We start from the raw sequence: 18,894 nt of genomic DNA, 5'->3' as shown, positions 1-18,894 counted from the left end.
TAAGAATGCCTAGCCAGTCTTTCTAACATCTGATCAATGAAGGGAAGTGGAAAATGATCTTTTCTAGTGGCAACATTTAATTTTCTGTAATCTATGCACATTCGCCAACTAGTCACTGTTCTGGTGGGAATTAATTCATTATTTTCATTTTTGACCACTGTCATTCCACCCTTTTTTGGGACAACATGTACTGGGCTCACCCAAGTACTGTCTGAGATAGGGTATATGATCCCTGCATCAAGCAACTTCAAAATTTCCTTTTTAACAACTTCTTTCATGTTTGGGTTCAACCTCCTCTGATGTTCAATAGATGGCTTACAATTTTCTTCCAAACTGATTCTATGCATGCAAAAGTGTGGGCTTATTCCCTTAATGTCATCTATGGTGTATCCTAAAACTTTTCTGAATTGCCTCAACACTCTCAACAACTTATCAGCCTCTAAAGTACTCAAATTTGCATTTACAATTACTGGATAAGTGTTATTGGTGCCAAGAAATTCATACCTGAGCTGAGAAGGAAGTTGCTTAAGTTCTACCTTAGGTGCATCTTCTTCCTTGAATGATGGTTGCTTAGATTCTGCTATTTCCTTTTGTGTGAGTTGAAAAACTGGAGCAGAAATGAATGGTGGACTACCCTCTAAGTGTTGAGCATATGCAGCCACGTGAGGGTTGTCACAGTCTATGCCTCCTCCATGAACCAAACAATTTTCAAGTGGATCTTCCGGATATTTCTTTCTGAAGTGTTCTTCAACCAACTCATCAATAATATCAACTCTCAAGCAAGTATCAGCTTCAGAATGATGCTTCTTCATAGTGTTATTAATATTGAAAACCAATTGCTCTTCACCAACCCTAAGAGTCAATTTTTCTCCCTTAACATCAATTAATGCTCCTGCTGTAGCTAGAAAGGGTCTCCCCAAGATAATTGGAATATTAGAATCTTCCTCCATGTCCAAGATGACAAAGTCAACAGGTATATAGAACTTTCCAACCTTCAAAGGCACATTCTCCAAAATCCCTTCAGGATACTTGATTGATCTGTCAGCTAACTGAAGAGAAATGTGGGTTGGCTTAAGATCTCCCATATTGAGCTTTTCATAAACGGAGAGGGGCATAAGGCTAACACTAGCCCCTAAATCACATAAAGCCTTTGTAGAACATGATTCCCCAATGTGGCATGGAATTGAAAAACTCCCTGGATCCTTGAGCTTTGGGGGAAGTTTCCTTTGAAGGATAGCACTACATTCTTCTGTCAAAGCTACAGTTTCATGATCTTCAAGTTTCCTCTTGTTTGAGAGAATTTCTTTCAAGAATTTTGCATAAGAGGGCATTTGTGAAAGAGCGTCAACAAAAGGCACATTTATGTATAGCTTCTTCAAAACCTCTAAGAACTTCCCAAATTGCTTATCAAGCTTGGCTTTGTGAAATCTTTGTGGAAAGGGAAGTTGTGGCTTGTAGGGTTCAGGAGGTATATATTTCTCTTCCTTCTCTTCAATTTCCTCTTTACATTTTTCTGCACTCTTTTGTTTTTCACTCTCATCAGTTTCTTTCTCATTTTCTCTATTCTCATTGTTTTCACTCTTCTCATCATTTACAACTTTCCCACTTCTTAAAGTAATAGCTTGACACTGCTCTCTTGGGTTTTCTGGTTGACTTGGAAGTTTTCCAAAAGACTTGGTACTTGAAGAAGATGCTTGTTGTGCAATCTGATTTTCCAGCATTCTGTTATGTGTTTGCATCTGTTCCAGCCTTGCTTTCATCTCTCTCATTTCTTCATCATGCTTGTTTTGGTTAGCAAGAATTTGTTGCAATAAAGCTTCAGTGGTGGAACTTTGTTCTTGCTGTTTTGGTGGAGGATTCATATTTTTCTGCTGAAAATTAGGCAATGGTTGCCTATTTTGCTGATATGGAATTCCTTGTTGCTGTTGTGGTTGAAAATTCTGATTTGGAGCTTGATTTTGCTGATTTCCCCATGAAAAGTTGGGATGATTCCTCCAATTTGGATTATAAGTTTGAGAATAAGAATTCCCCATTTGCTTGTTTCCATAATTACCAACATATGCTGCTTGTTCTCCATAATCTACTCCACAGCTGGTAGTTCCTTCTGCATAAGCCACTTGTTGTGAACTTCCAGATGATGACGATGAACTAACCAACATACTCAAATCTTCCATCTTCTTAGCAAGGACATTTGTAAGTGCATCAAATTTTGCATTAATCATGTTGAATGGATCAAGATCATACATTCCAGTAGCTTGCCTCTTTTGAGTTGGAGCTGGTCCTCTTGGACTACTCCAAAGATGAGTATTCTTTGCAATTTTCTCCAATAGCTCATAAGCTTCATCTTCATGCTTCATAATAAATTCTCCTCCTGTTTGAGCATCAATAATCCCTCTAATTGCAGGAGTGACATTGGTGTAAAAATTCTGATTTATCATCCATTTCGGAATGGCATGATGTGGGCATTATCTCTCTAATTCCTTCCATCTCATCCATGACTCATAGAGAGTTTCATCTTCTCTTGGTCTGAAAGCTGTCATTTGATTCCCCAACTCTTGAGTTTTTCCAGGTGAAAAATATTGTGCAAGAAATGCATCAGTGAGTTGCTCCCAATTTGTGATGGAGTTGTGAGGTAAAGAATCAAGCCAATCCAATGCTCTATCTTTCAAAGAGAACGGGAATAGCTTTAATCTTGCTGCATCATCAGACACTCCAGGTTGTTTTTGCATGTCGCAAATCATAGCAAACTTCTTCAGGTGTGTGTCTGGATTTTCAGAAGGATGACCCCCAAATTGAGAATTTTGAATCATTTGAAGAACTCTAAAATCCATCTTGTAGCTATTTGCATCAATTCTTGGTCTTGCTATGCTCTCTCTCAAGTCATCAAAACGAGGAAAAGCATGATCCATCATACTTCCCCTAGGCACGTTTGCATTAACAACTTCTTCCCCTTGGGCTTCATTTTTATTGTTTTGACCATTTCCAGCATTACCAACACCAATTCTAATTCTTTCATCAGCCATGTCTGCTTCTAATTCAGTTTCTCTCAAAGCTTCTTTCCTTTTTCTGGTTTCTTTCTTGTTGGCTTTACAAAATTTCTCAATTTCAGGATTGAACAATAAGGATGTGTCACTTGTGCTTCTAGCTCTTCTCATAAAAGGTTAAAAGTACCTGAAAAAGAACAAACAAACACAAAATGAAAAGATAACAAAGATAAAACTAAAAACAACTAAAATAATCAAGAATTCAATCTTAAACAAACAACTCCCCGGCAACGGCGCCAAAAACTTGATGTGGTCCAACTGCAAGTGCACGGGTCGTACAAGTAATACAGTAAAGATATCGTTCCCACAAGGAGTTGAGTTAATGATTGAATTTTTGATATAAAAAGTTGACTAAATTGAACTAATTTCAAAATTAAAACAATAGATTGAATGGGTATTGGAGTATGAAGTCTATATGTGCAAAATTAATAATCTATTCAACTATTTAATGATTTAACTAAAATTGCATCAAATTGAAATAAGCAAATTCAAATATGGCAAAATTTAAAATGGCAAGCAATTAAATTCAATTGAAAATTAACAATGGTAAAAAGGCGATTCCGGAGTTCGGGGTTTCATATTCGAGCTATTTTGGAATTTTAAATCGGTTATCCAATTTTGTGAAACTTATGGTTTTAAGGAGATTAATTCTTAAATCTTTTGAATACCCTTTCGAGTGAGACAAAGAGTGCCTTAATCAAACTAATCCTACTTTCGTGGAGTTAGAATTAATTAAGACCCATTAAGTTCTTTAATTAATCTGTGAATCCTCTTAATCCTTAGTCTATTTCTAGATCTAAGTTAATTAAGTCCAATTCCTTGATTATCTATCACAAGGCCTTCTCCTTTCGGTGCTTCAACCATGGATTAAGAACATTACTTAATGGGATCCTACACTAAGCATGTCATTAAGTACACAAGAAATGAATAAAACTCATTAAGACCACAAAATATGGATTACCCAATCAAAATCCACAAAATATCTCAAATATTACAACCCTTACTCCAGAATCAAAGTAAAACTACTCACTATCCATAATGCTTACAAGATATTATGAGTTTAAATGGAAATAAAGCTTTAATCTAAGCTAAGGAATAAGAAATTAAACACTAGAAATGTAGAAAAATGTAAGGAAAGAAAGAAATCTGCAAATCTTAGTTGAAAATGGTGTGGAAGGTGAAAGTGACTCCTCAAATTTTGCCTCTCCTCTTCCTTTCCTTTTCTGCTCCTTGTCTCCCCTCTAAAAATGGGAAATGAGACTATTTATAGCATTTTTCTGACATGGAGCCCTAAAATGGTGTGTTCTAGGAAGAATTATCTGAGGGAATCTTCTGCCAGCTCATTAATGAACTCTTTATGGGACTGCATAAGTGGACTGCATAAGTTATGCAGTCCCTTATGCGATTTTAGCTGTTCTGTTCACTTATTCGAAACTGCATGACTTGGTGCATAGGTTATGCACAATTCCATGAGAGTGCATAAGGGAGGCGTGAATGTGCATAAGCTATGCAGTCTCCTTATGCACATTTCGACAGGTATTATTAGAACAATGATTTTTCTCCTTATGCAGATCTGCATAGCTTATGCGGCAAGTTATGCACAATTTGGTCAATGCATATTTCAGCTTGAAAACTTGTTTTTGACATCTTTGGCTGTAGAAGTCACTCCTCAATGGCAAAATTTCTCTTCAGTCCTTCAAAAACACCATTTTTCCTACAAAACAAAGTAAAAATTACAAATTAATCCAAAATCGACAATTATGAAAAACTAACTAATTTACTAATGAGATTAGCTAAAAATAAGTAATAATAGAATAAAATGGCTATGAAATTAGACCTAAATGACTATGCAAAATGTATGCATCATATTCCTCAATATCTAAATGCTTTGCAAGCCTTTGGATATCATACTCTGTGGGGTCTTTGCTTGAGAATGGATGGATGTCAATAAATCCCATTTTTTGGCAGTGTTCAGTAGAATACTACACAAATCATATGGGGCTCCTATTTGACTTTCAATTTTCTATAATAATCATCCATTTTCAGACAAGTTCTCTTAAATATTTCTTCACCGAGTCCCTCACTGAACTATGAATATGAAGATTTATGTAAGAAAGGATCATGAGTTGATTGGTTTACAAGAGATCAGAATTTTTTTTTTAATAAAAGATATCAGAATTGTTTCAAAAATGATGTGACCCAATCGCAAGTACACGGATCATTCAAGTGGTATAGAAAAGATATCATTCCCTTAAAGAGTTGTGTTATAAATTAAATTTTTGATATAAAAATATACTAATCCAAACTAAATTTGGACTAACAATTAAGTAAATAAGGAGATTGGGAATTAAAGGATATATTCGTAAATTCAATAAGAAAATTGCTTGAATATAAAATTTTACTAAAATTAAGAGAAATAATTTGAGCTAAATAAAATATGGCAAGAATTTAAGTAACAAGCAATTAAAATTGATTAACAATCAACAATAATAATAAGGTGATTCTGAAGTTTAGGGGTTCATATTTAAGTTATTTTGGGATTTTAAATTGGTTATCCAAATATATGAAAATTATGATTTTCAAGGAGATTAATTCTCAAATCCTTAAGGTAATTCTGAAGTTTAGGGGTTCATATTTAAGTTATTTTAGGATTTTAAATTGATTATCCAAATATATGGAAATTATGAGTTTCAAGGAGATTAATTCTCAATTCCTTTGAAAACTTTTCCGAGTGAGATAAAGAGGGATATATAGTATTTTTATGGAGTTAATTGTATTAGTTCATGTAAATATTTAGTCTTTTAATTAATTTTAATTACATTTTATAGTTTTATTTTTCTAAAAGTTAATTTCTTTCATTTTAATTGATATTTTTATCTTAGGAAAAAAATTATAAAGAAGAATGAAGAATGGGACAAAGTCCAACTTCTAGCAAAAAATCTCATGGCTAGCCATGAGAATCACATGGTGAGCTATGGGATTGAAGACACAAGCATGATTACTTGTGGGACTTTAATAGGGCGCATGGCTAGCCATGAGATTGTCTCTTACAAGCATGGCTGGCCATGATTCTTTGGGAAGTTAGTTTGCACCCAATAGATGTTTGACACATCATTAAAAGGTGAAAGAGGGTCCAAAAGTGGTTGTGGTTAGAAAAGGGGAGCAGAAGAGGAATAGGGAACCATTTTTTTAGAGAGAGCTCTAGGGGATCCAAACACTCAAAGAGATTTTAATTGTGCTGGAGCAAGATATTTAGAAGGGGGATTTTGGAAGCTTGAAGGAGGAATACACAATCTCCATCCTAGAGAATTTTTATTTTATTCCCTTTTAATTTATTTTCTTTAAGAGAAATACATTTTTGTTCAATGATGTTGAATTTTGATTTGTTGAGTTTTATTATGGTTTTTGACATTATGAGTGGCTAATTTCTTAAGCTAGGGATTTGATTTAACTTGACTTGATTTAATCTCTAAATTTTGATATGGTTTTCTCTACTTTGCTAATAATTGTTATTTTTGAGTTTAATGCCTTTGAGTATCTTGATCAAATACTTGAATGATGTTAGATTTATAATCTATGATCGGAAACATAGTTATGAGTTTGATTTGATAATAACTATCATATAATTCAATTAAGAGTGGAAACTAAAATTGGGTTTATGGGGTATGTTGAAATAGTCTTTTTCTTAATGCTCTAATTAATTGAGTAATTTTCTTTTGGGAAATATGAATTAATTCTTTAATTAAAAGGTTTGATGATGCCCGAGAGGGATTATTAAATGTTTTTTATTATTAACCCAGGCAAGAGTAGTTAAAATTGATTATTAGACAAAATTGATTGAGATTAATTATTAGCTCAAGTGAAATCAATATCTCTAGTCATTTGTATTTGAATTTAAACCCAAAGTTTTCATTGATTTTATTAGTTAATTTCATCCTTAATTCAATTTTAATTTCTCAAATTTAATCCAATTTGATCATCTAGATATAATAAAATTAACATAAAATTTGGTAATTAAAGACAATCATCATGAGAACGATATCTTACTCACTCTTTACTACTTATATGAATCCATGCACTTGCGGACGCTTATCAAAGAGTACCTTAATTAACTTAATCCTACTATTATGAAGTTAAAATTAACCAAAACCAATTAGGTGTGTTAGAAGAAAGAATACAAGTAATGAAGGAAATGATTGTGTATTTGTCTGTGTCTTATTTACAGAGATATTACATCTATTTATACATGAGAATATGAGCTAATTTAGACAAGAATAATAATTGCTGTAATTATGCTACACAAATCTCTTATAATCATGCTAATTGCTGTAATTATGCTAACACCCCCCCTCAAACTCAAGGTGGTAGCACAGGTGCCAACTTGAGTTTGCTTAAGAGATCCTGAAAGCGAGCGGGAGGATGCGTTTTGGTGAATATATCAGCGGTTTGGCTGACAGAGGAGACAGGAATCAAACATATGGTGCCATGAGCAACATGATGACGTACAAAATGACAATCAATTTCGATGTGTTTGGTACGCTCATGAAATACATCATTATGAGAAATCTGTATGGCACTTCTATTATCGCAATGAAGCATTGTGGCAGAAGAATGAGTGACACCCAAATCAGTTAATAACCACCGTAACCAAAGTAATTCAGATGTAGCATCAGCAAGAGCACAATATTCAGATTCTGTCCTAGAACGTGCAACAACAGTTTGCTTTTTGCTACGCCAAGAGATAAGAGAATTACCCAAGAAGAGACAATAACCAGTTGTAGAGCGACGATCTGTCAGATCACCAGACCAGATAATACTAGGGAGGAGGTAGCGAAAAAGTGCAAATTATGAAAAAGAGTGCCTTTGATATAACGAAGGATTCGAAGTACTGCAGAGAAATGAGTTGAGCGAGGAGTAGACATAAACTGGCTGACCAGATGAACAACATATGAAATATCAGGTTGAGTAACTGTGAGATAAACAAGACTCCCGATAAACTGTCGATATAAAGTAGGATCATCAAGAGTAGTGCCATCAAGAGGTATAAGTTTGCAATTGAGCTCCAATGGGGTTGATACTGTTTTGCTATCAGTGATGCCTGCTCGAGAAAGTAAGTCGGATGCACACTTGGCTTGAGATAGATAATAGCCATCAGAATTTTGAGAAACTTCAAGACTTAAAAAATAGCTGAGAGAATCCAGGTCTTTCATTTCAAAATGCTTATTGAGATAATGTTGTAACTCTGAAATACCAGATGAATCATCTCCTGTTATTATCATATCATTAACATAAAGCAATAGAAGAACAATACCACTGTCAGTTCGGCGAGTGAATAATGCAGAATCATGTGGACTAGAGAGAAAACCAAGTTGAGGAAGAGTGGAACTAAATTTGACAAACCAGGCCCTGGGAGCTTGTTTTAATCCATATAAGGCTCGCCGAAGTTTGCAAACCTTATGAGGAGAATGATAACCAAGAGGAGGATGCATATAAACCTCTTCTGTTAAATCACCATGAAGAAAAGCATTTTTGACATCCATCTGGAAAAGCTTCCATTTACGAACTGCAACAATAGCTGAGAGACTGTGAATAGATGTTAATCGGGCCACTGGAGCAAAAGTTTCTTCATAGTCGATACCATACTCTTGAGTGTACCCTTTGGCTACTAAGTGAGCTTTGTAGCGTTCAATAGTTCCATCAGAACGAGTCTTGATTTTGTAAATCCATTTGCAACCAATAGGGGTCTTGTTTGGTGAAAGATCAACTAAATCCCAAGTATGAGTTTTCTCTAAAGCCTGAAGTTCGTCAGTCATAGCTTGCTGCCAAAGAGGGTCAGTACTTGCCTCACGATAAGAACGAGGCTCATGAAGGGTTGCAATAGTAGAGTAACAGTGAAAATCAGAAAGATAATGAGGAGTTTCTCTTACACAGATAGAACGATGAAGAGTAGTGCTAGGAGGAGATGCAGGCGCAGGTACTGGATCAACAACTGGTGCAGATTCAATAGGGGCAGGTGTAGTTGGGTTAATATTGAGCACATCACAATCACCTGGATCAGGACTTGGAAACAGCTCTTTGGAGGAGTCAGTGAAAAATAGAGAGACAGTATTGACAGAGTGATGAAATTTGGAAAGAGAAGAGAACATAGTATTGTCCCAAAAAGTAACATGACGAGAGATGCGTAACTTATTAGAAACAGGATCCCAACAACGATACCCTTTGTGTTCAATGCCATAACCAAGAAAACAACATAGACGAGCACGTGGTTCTAATTTGGTATGTTTATGAGGTTGTAAAAGAACAAAAGAAACACATCCAAAAGGTTTAAGGATGGAATAGTCAGGAGGTTGTCCAAATAACTTTTCAAAAGGAGATAAATTATGAAGAACCAAGATAGGAAGACGGTTAATAATATAAACAGCATGAAGAGCTACTTCTCCCCAAAATTTTTCTGGACATGAGGCAGAAAGAAGAAGAGTACGTACAGAATCAAGAATATGGCGATGCTTGCATTTGGCTCGCCCATTCTGTTGAGAGGTGTGAGGACAAGAACGTTGAACAACGGTGCCTTGTTGACTAAGAAACTGAAGTAAAGAAGAATTGATGTGTCTCAATCGCAAGTCACGGGTCGTACAAGTAATATAGAAAAGATATCATTCCCATGAGAAGTTGTGTTAATGATTGAATTTTTGATATAAAAATTCTGACTAATTTGAACTCTTTTTGAAATTAAAGTAATAAATTGATAGATATTGAAGTGTGAATTTTATATGTGTAAAATTAATAATCTATTCAACAATGTAATGATTTAACTAAATTTGCATCAAATTAAAATAAGCAAATTGAAATATGGCAAGATTTAAAATGGCAAGTAATTAAATTCAATTAGAAATTAACAATGATAAAAAGGGCGATTCCGGAGTTCGGGAGTTCATATTCAAGCTATTTTGAGATTTTTAAATTCGTTATCCAATCTTGTGGAACTTACGGATTTTAAGGAGATTAATTCTTAAATCCTTTGAATACCCTTTTGAGTGGGACAAAGAGTGCCTTAATCAATCTAATCCTATTTTCGTGGAGTTAAAATTAATCAAGACCCGTTAAGTTCCTTAATTAATCTGTAAATCCTCTTAATCCTTAGTCTATTTCTATATCTAAGTTAATTAAGTCCAATTTCTTGATTATCTATCACAAGGCTTTCTCCTTTTGGTGCTTCAACCATGGATTAAGAACAACACTTAATGGGATCCTATGCTAAGCATGTCATTGAGCATACAAGAAATGAATAAAACTCATTAAAACCACAAAATATGGATTACCCAATCAAAATCCACAAAATATCTCAAATATTACATCCCAACTTCAGAATCTAATGAAAACTACTCACTATCTATAATATTTACAAAATTTTCTGAGTTAATATGGAAATAAATCTTTAATCTAAGCTAAGAACTAAGAAACCTAATATAAGAAATGTAGGAAATATGCAAGAAAGGAAAGAAAACTCCAAATCTGTCTATAAATGGAGGGGTGACTTTTTTTTTGCTCCCTTTTTTGACTCTTCTGCTGCTGCTCCTTTTCTTTTTGTTTTTCCTCCCTTTCTAAAATGGGATAAGGGCCTATTTATATCTTTTTCTCTGACAAGTAGCCCTAAAATGATGTGTTTGAGGTGTGTTTTTATGAGGGAATCTTCTGCCAGCTCATTATGAAGACTTTATGGAACTGCATAAGTGGACTGCATAAGTTATGTAGTCCCTTATATAGTTTTCGGCTAGTTCCTGGGCTCTCTGTGCGAAGCTGCATGAGCAGGGTGCAAGACTGCATAAGTTATGCAGTTTTCCATGAGGTTGCATAAGCAAGGCATGAATCTGCATAAGTTATGCAGTAACTTATGCATTTAGCGAGTTTGGAAAATTGTTTCTTCTCCCTGTGCAGAACTGCACAACTTATGCGGTAAGTTATGCGCAATTTGGCCAATGCATACTTCAACTTTGAAACTTGTTTTTGACATCTTTGACTATAGAAATCACTCCTTAATGGCAAAATTTCTTTTTAGTCCCTCAAAAATACCATTTTACCTATAAAACAAAGTAAAATTATGAATTAATCCAAAAATTGGCAATTATGAAAAACTATCTAAATAACTAATGAAATTAGCTAAAAGTGACTAATAATCAAATAAAATGGCCATGAAATTAAACCTAAATAACTAGCAAAATGCATGTATCAAGAATCTCGATATTCCATGGCATTATCTGTTCGGAGAATTTTAATGTCACAAGAGAACTGAGTTTTAATCATTTTTGCAAATGTGATGTAAATTTGTGATAACTCAGAGCAATGTTTCAAAAAATATATCCAAGTAAACCGTGAATAATTATCAATAAATATCACAAAATAACAAAAACCATTTATTGAAGAAATAGAAGAAGGACCCCAAATGTCAGAATGAATTAAACCAAAATGAGTGTATGAAGTAGTATTATTATGAGAAAAAGATAATGCAGGTTATTTTACAAGCTGACAATTTAAACAATTAAATGACTCAAACTTAGTAGATCCTAATAATTCATGAGAAATTAAAGGTTGAATTTTACTGGCAGAAGCATGACCAAGACGAAGATGCCATTGGTGAATGGAGGAATTAGGGATTGTAGCTGCAGACACAAATCTCTGAGGAAGATGTAAAGATGCAAGCTCAAATAATCGACCCACTCTGCGACCCTCCCCAAGAATCTGTCCCATTTGTGGATCCTGTACCTGGACACCATGGGGAGAAAAAATAACATTTAGTCCTTTTTCACACAACTGACCAACAGAATTAAGATTGAGTGCTAAATTAGGGATATAATAGGTGTCAGGGAGATGAAGATTTGAGTTAGACACATGACTAGTATGTGTGATGTTCATTTTAGTACCATTTGTAGTATGGATTGGTGGTAAGGAAGATACAGATTTTGCAGAAGACAAGAATTTAAGATTAGTGGTCATATGATTACAACATGCAGAGTCAAAAAGCCAATAAGAATTATCCGGAGTGGCAGATATGGCAGCAGGAGAATTAGAAGAGATAACCTGTTTGAATAGTGCCTCAAGATCACTCATGGTGATGGCAGTAGAACCCTCAGTAGCAGCAACAACAGTGATAGAGGAAGATCCAGGCTTTGAGACATTCTTGAATTTAGAATGCCCTCCTTTTGGTTTTGGAGGGGACAATGTTCAAGAATATGACCGTAACCATGACAATATCTGCATTCTATAGTAGGACAATATGCAAAAGCATGACCAATTTGATTACAATTCTTACAGAGTTGATTGCCAGATTTCTGATGTGAGTACATGGTGATGTGGGATAAAGTTAGCAAACATGTTGAGGTTTGCCTTAGGAATACGTACTCCAAGAAATATTGTGTTTCTATCATAGTAGGGCTAAATGATGTGCCTATCTAATGCAAGGCATGAGTATATAAAGGCGAGCTATAACAGTACAACTGCCCTAAATAGGGGTGAAGGTATCACTGCTAGCAGTCGTCAGTGGTAGCTGAATCAGAGAAAGTTATGGTATCAGTGGGTTTGAGAGAGGTAAAAGATTGGAAAACATGGTCTGTTGGGACATACCGTAGTAACTATGCAATTTTGTTGATGTTTGTGCTATAAGCTGGAGATTATAGTACCAATATGGAATTATTGTGTAGAGCTAAGTGCTTCCCCATGGTGTTCCATGATGAGGGTGTTTACAAACGACCTCTGTTTTGGTATAGTTATGCTAGAATAGAGTTCTATTTCTACAGAAGAGTTTGGAACTCCTAGGTAGGTGGTTTAAAACCCTTGAGCTAGAATATCAAAGGTCACAGTTGGGTGATAACTAGAGTCAATGACTCAATTATCCTAATGTCACGACCCAACCTATGGGCCGGACCGGCACTAGGACCTGGGCCAGCCTAAAGCCCCCGAGGCCCGTAGTAAGCCTAACTGTTCATTAACCCAACTCTAAGGCCCATTTGGGCCCAATATCAAGAAAATAAACGGACAGAGTCCGGCCATAAAATGGACTTTCCAACGGGGAGTTTTCGACTCACCCGACCTGTAAACACAATAAACAATCCATTGGGGAGCTCAGCTCACCCTCCACATACTCATCAACATAATAATAAATGGGAGCTCAGCTCCCTCATCCAATCCATCAAACATGCATAGCATATTTAGTTTACAGGTCCAACATGATAATAATATTACAGACCATAATTAAATAAATACTTCTAACACATGCGGAAATTCTAGGAGTAATTAAAATTACACAAATATTAATAAACAACCTGCGAGGTAGAAAAGCAGGTTAACCCAGAACAAAATATCCTCCTGTGGCCTGTAAAAATTTTTGAACAGGAGTGAGCGTTCGACTCAGAGAGTAAAATTTCAATCTTAACTATAATCTCTATAACTATCTGAACTAATGCACCCTGTAGAGTGAAATGCAACATCAACATCATATTCACATCATAGCATCAAAAAGGTAATTTGGAGCACTCACGCACCCTGTAACATCATTCATAATATATGGGAGCTGATCCCCTATACAGCTCTCTTAATTCCAACCTGGTGCCAGCGAAGAACTCAGCTCGGACTTCCACTTAATTACCAAATCGGGGTCCCAGCGAAGAACTCAAGCCGTGTCTACCCCGAAGGACCGGTCCAATGCCAAGAACTCAAGCCGTGTCTACCCGTCCTATCCATAGTCCACACCACATCACACGCACGCCAACGCACGCACACTGCTCCAAATTACCACAACAACATACATGGCACTTTAACATTTATCAATGCATCATAAATCGTGCCTAGAGTTTAACTACATAAATATATGCATATAAGTGATGCATGGGCATGCTAAACATATAATAATATCGAAATTACAATTAAAATTAATATTTTACTCACAGACTTGACGACAAATTACTGTGGCGGCTGGGCGGAGGAAGAAGGCTGTCCCTGCTCACCTGACAATTATATTACAATTATTTAATACGATCTGACTCAATACAAACAAAGAAAAAGACCAATACGTCCTAAGTCGTGCCGAAAATCCGGCAGAGTCTCCCCTATACCTAGGACCTACCCAACCTGCAAAAGGGCTAAAAACGCACTTCTATATTCACAATCCATATATCAACAGTTCAATCATATCACACAGCCCCTCCTGGGCCCATCAAATCAATCATTCATCACAATATGTAAAATTTCAATTTAATACTTATAATTCATCATTTTTGCAAAAACTGCTCAAATAAGCTCTAAAAATTATAAAACTCGCCTCATGTCCTTAGAAATATTACTAAGCTATTTCAAAAAGAATCTTAATTTTCTAAGCTACCACGAATATTTTATGGATTTTTAATCCTATTTAAGCACTAGAAAATTACGAAAAAACAAGGTTCGGTTACCTTGCCGATTCCGACTTCGGGACGCCACGATGCCCGACAATGGTGGGGTAGCCAAAACCTCGATCCAATTCGAGACTTTTTCAGTCGGTCTGTTCGCCGGAAATTCACGCATCAGACAACCGCCGAATTTCCGCGAATTGAGGATACCTACACGAAGCCCAATAATAATATATAAAAATCGTGGGTGTTACATTCTTCCCCTTACGTAAAAATTCGCCCTCGAATTTTACACAAGGCGTAATAAAGCACATGATTATACATTGAATGCATAGGGTACTTGCTACGCATGTCCCGTTCTAACTCCCAGTGCACTCTTCCACCGATCGACTCCTCCACAAAACCTTAACCATAGGGATCTGCTTTTGATCTCGCTTGTCTCACTTGGTAGTCCACTATGGCTACAGTCGCTCCTCAAATGTCAAGTTCTCTTTAGCTCTATCACATCCTATTGCGAGTACATGAGAAGGATCGGGAATGTATTTCTGAGCATGGAGATGTGAAACACGGATGAACATGAGAGAGGTTGGGTGGTAGCTCCAACCGTAGGCAATCGCTCCAACTCTATCAAGAACCTCAAAAGGTCCAATATACCGAGGTGCCAACTTGCCCTTCTTTCCAAATCTCATGACTCCCTTCATTGGAGAAACCTTCAGAATACATAGTCGCCATCGCAAACTCCACATCCCTCCGTCTGGGGTCTGCATAACTCTTCTGCCTACTGAAAGCTATTTTCAGTCGTTCCCTGATTAAAGGAACTATCTCTGAAGTGTACTGCACTAGGTTTACATCATGCACCTTCGCTTCCCCCATTTCTGTCCAACACAGAGGAGACCTACACTTTCTTCCATATAGTGCCTCATAGGGTGCCCTTCCTATGCTGGAGTGATAACTGTTGTTGTAGGCAAACTCCATCAAAGCTAGCTGATCATCCCATTGACCTCCAAAATCCAAAACACTCATGCGAAGCATGTCTTCGATGTTTGGATTGTCCTTTCTGATCGTCTCGTCTGTCTGAGGGTGGAAAGCCGTACTAAAGTTCAACTGTGTGCCAAGTGCCTCCTGCAACTTTCTCCAAAACCGAGAAGTGAACTGGGCCCTCTGTCAAATATTATGGAAGCCGAAACTCCATGCAATCTGACTATTTCTCGAATGTAGAGCCGGGAATACGGCCACAGAGTATGTAGTCTTTACAGGTAAGAAGTGAGCTGATTTGGTCAAGCGGTCTACAATTACCCATATCGAATCATATCCTCGCGTGGTACGAGGCAACCCAGTCACAAAATCCATAGTGATCATTTCCCACTTCCATTCTGGGATAGGGAGCTCTTGCAGCTTCCCTGACGGTCTCTGGTGTTCAAACTTCACCTTCTGACAAGTCAAGCACTTGGACACAAAGTCTGCTATGTCTCTCTTCATGCCATTCCACCAATAGCTATCTTTCACATCATGGTACATCTTGGTGGAACCTGGGTGGACACTGTACAGTGTGTAGTGTGCCTCTCGCATGATTTCATTCCTGAGGTTATCCACATCGGGCACACATATCCTAGAACCTTGCACTAGGGCGCCATCATTGGCAAATCCGAACTCACCACCTTCACCTTGCTTTTCTTTCTATAATCTTCATCAATTGTTGGTCTCTCGTGGCCGGGAAACTCTAACTCTGTCTCAAGTCCGCCTCACCGAAAAGTGAGCCAACAATACCCTCATCCGAAAGATCTAGGATTAAACCTTGATCCATCAACTCATGTACCTCTGAATCAACGGTCTCTTCTCTCTGAAATGTGCGCCAACCGCTGTAAGATTTTCTCGCTAAAGCATCTGCTACTACATTGGCCTTCCTGTGGTGGTACCGATGGGGCAATCATAGTCTTCCGTAAGCTTCATCCATCTCCTCTGTCTCAAGTTTAAATCCTCTCGTTGGAAGATGTACTTCAAACTCTTATGGTCGGTGTATATCTTGCACACTTCACCATACAGTAGTGTCTCCGATTTTTAGTGCAAAGACTACACGCCATTTTCCAAATCATGGGTGGGATAGTTCTGCTCATGCCTCTTCACCGCCTTGAAGCATAAGCCACTACTTTTCCATTCCGCATCAAAACACACCCTAGGCCAACTCGAGGCGCCACAAGACACCTGTATCCTTCACCGCTCATAGGTAGTGTTAACACAGGCAAGTGGTTAGACACTCCTTATCCTCATCATTATAACCGACTCTATCGAGCTCTCTTCTGTCCCTTTGCATCTTATCCACTTCCCTTTTCCTATTTTTGGTATTGTTGGTATCATTTCAACTCTTTGTACTTATTCCTTAATTTTAGTCCTATCTCATCCTTACACCTTTTCCTTCAAAGATGTCTATCCCATCATCAACTTTAACTTTCTTTTTATTTCTTAGTCTTATCTTGAATACTAGTTTCATTACTTCAAGAATTCTAACCCTATGATTTACTCCTACAAGCACATTCTTCACCTTATGTAACACTTATAATTACCCATAGAAATTTTTTTTTTTCTTGTATCCCCTTTTTCCAACTTAACTATCGTAACATTATCATTCCCTATCACCTTAGTAGGAAATTGCTTATCCCGGATGAATATGAGCCCCATAAACTATAAGTTCCATCCGAACTAACAAGGTCAGAGGAAATATGTGTCATGCCTTAATTCCAAACAAGATACTTCACGTGTTCATTCTCCTTAATATAATCATATATCTGCCCATAGCTTTCTAAACTTCAACCTCAAATTACCCATCAAAGAACAATTTCATCTATTGAATCTCAACCATAAATAGTACTTCCTCCAACTCATAGTTTAAAACAGTTGCAAGCCTTAGTAGCTAACTCAATTTAACTCCTGTCATTACTGCTCGTCCTTTCATACTTAATACTAGGTATGCACTTACTGTCATTCTCATATCAGAAATTATGTATGAATTTGTGCCTACTAAACTCTCAATAACTAGGTCTCCTTGACTCATTGCTCCTTATATAACCTTCTAGAACCAAAAGCACAAGCTAAACTTGAAAAGAAAGAAAATATCCTCTTATATTCAACTACACCCGATTGTCATATTATAACGTTTCACCTAAGTTTCTTGGTCTTTCTCTACAAATTTCATCATCTCCTAGCACAATTATGCTCTACCTATAAGGTATCATCTGCATGAACCCTTTACTGTACCATTTTCCTTCTTGACATAATATTTTATAATTTATTAACTTTACTTATACTCGACCTATGATTCATATCTATCATCGCTTTTATTGTGCCCTTAACTTTTGTTGATTCTGAAAGATTTCTCTCACTAATAAATTCTTCCAACACTAATTCCACCCTTATCTAGGGTCATTAATTTGATCCTTGAACTTTCTAGTGATTTATAACCATCCGGACTTGTCACTTTTCGCTCTACCCCTACTATTGTCCCGTCGTATTGCTTCACTACAAAGTGATTCTGTTGATCACACTAAAAATGTTTGCCAGACATTCATAACGAACCTCTAACTACCTTCTCACTATCTCAAAAGTCTAACCTAAAACCTATGTGTCATTATCTATCATTCTTTTCCTCTCATCATACCTATTTGATCCCTTAGACCGACTTTTATTCAACTTATCGCTTACTAACTTCTCTTTCTCTACCTATTTATATAGTCCGCAATACCATCTAACACCATCTAACATTTACTCATTATTATTGTATTCCATACCTCCATCACTTTTCTCACTAATGTGGTCCCATTTTGGGTTTTCCATCCTTGTCATTCTCCTTGCCAAGAATAACACTTAGCCTATCCTATATCTTAACTTTGTTCCTTTTATTATGCGCTCTTTAGGTTGTCCTTTCATTTATTTCCTTTGTCTTACCCAAAATAGAACTTGACTATTCTATCCTGGTTCCATTCTTCTTCCTAACATAATAGTCAGTACTTGCTAACTATATCTTTTAGAGTCTCTATCGCGTTATCATATGTCCTGCTACTCAGATTTGGTCCTTTGACCACTCTAGCTAGTACTTCCACTAGCATTTAGATTATATTGCATCTGCAATCAATTGCCCAAACTTTCATTCTGCACTTTCTTTATCCATTGGCCTTCTGTGATTTATCTTCGCTAATTTATTACTCTTAACACTATTATAATTAGATTATACTATTGTTTTGAATAATTTGAAATTAGAAAGTAACTCAGCAAATTACTGATCATACTTTTATTGTATGATCTCTATTCTTATCCTTTAACTTACATAATACCCTTACTACCTCGAGAACTGATTCTGCAGTAATTTTATTTATTATTATTATTATTATTATTATTATTATTATTATTATTATTATTATTATTATTATTTTCCAAGTTTACTCAATTCCAAAACTTAAGATTTCGGGCACCCAAACCCG

General features: G+C 36.4%; 1 non-coding gene across 1 annotated transcript; it reads left to right on the top strand.

The window, feature by feature from the left end:
* Nucleotides 1–2,448: 2,448 nt before the first annotated feature.
* LOC131183664 (small nucleolar RNA R71) lies at nt 2,449–2,556 on the top strand. Its single transcript, XR_009151703.1, has one exon. It is a non-coding gene; the product is annotated as a small nucleolar RNA R71 (small nucleolar RNA).
* Nucleotides 2,557–18,894: the final 16,338 nt, after the last annotated feature.

This window comes from Hevea brasiliensis, chromosome 9 (genome assembly GCF_030052815.1).
Source record: "Hevea brasiliensis isolate MT/VB/25A 57/8 chromosome 9, ASM3005281v1, whole genome shotgun sequence".
In the NCBI taxonomy this organism is placed as follows: Eukaryota; Viridiplantae; Streptophyta; class Magnoliopsida; order Malpighiales; family Euphorbiaceae; genus Hevea; species Hevea brasiliensis.
This window is presented reverse-complemented; position numbering and strand designations above follow the sequence as displayed.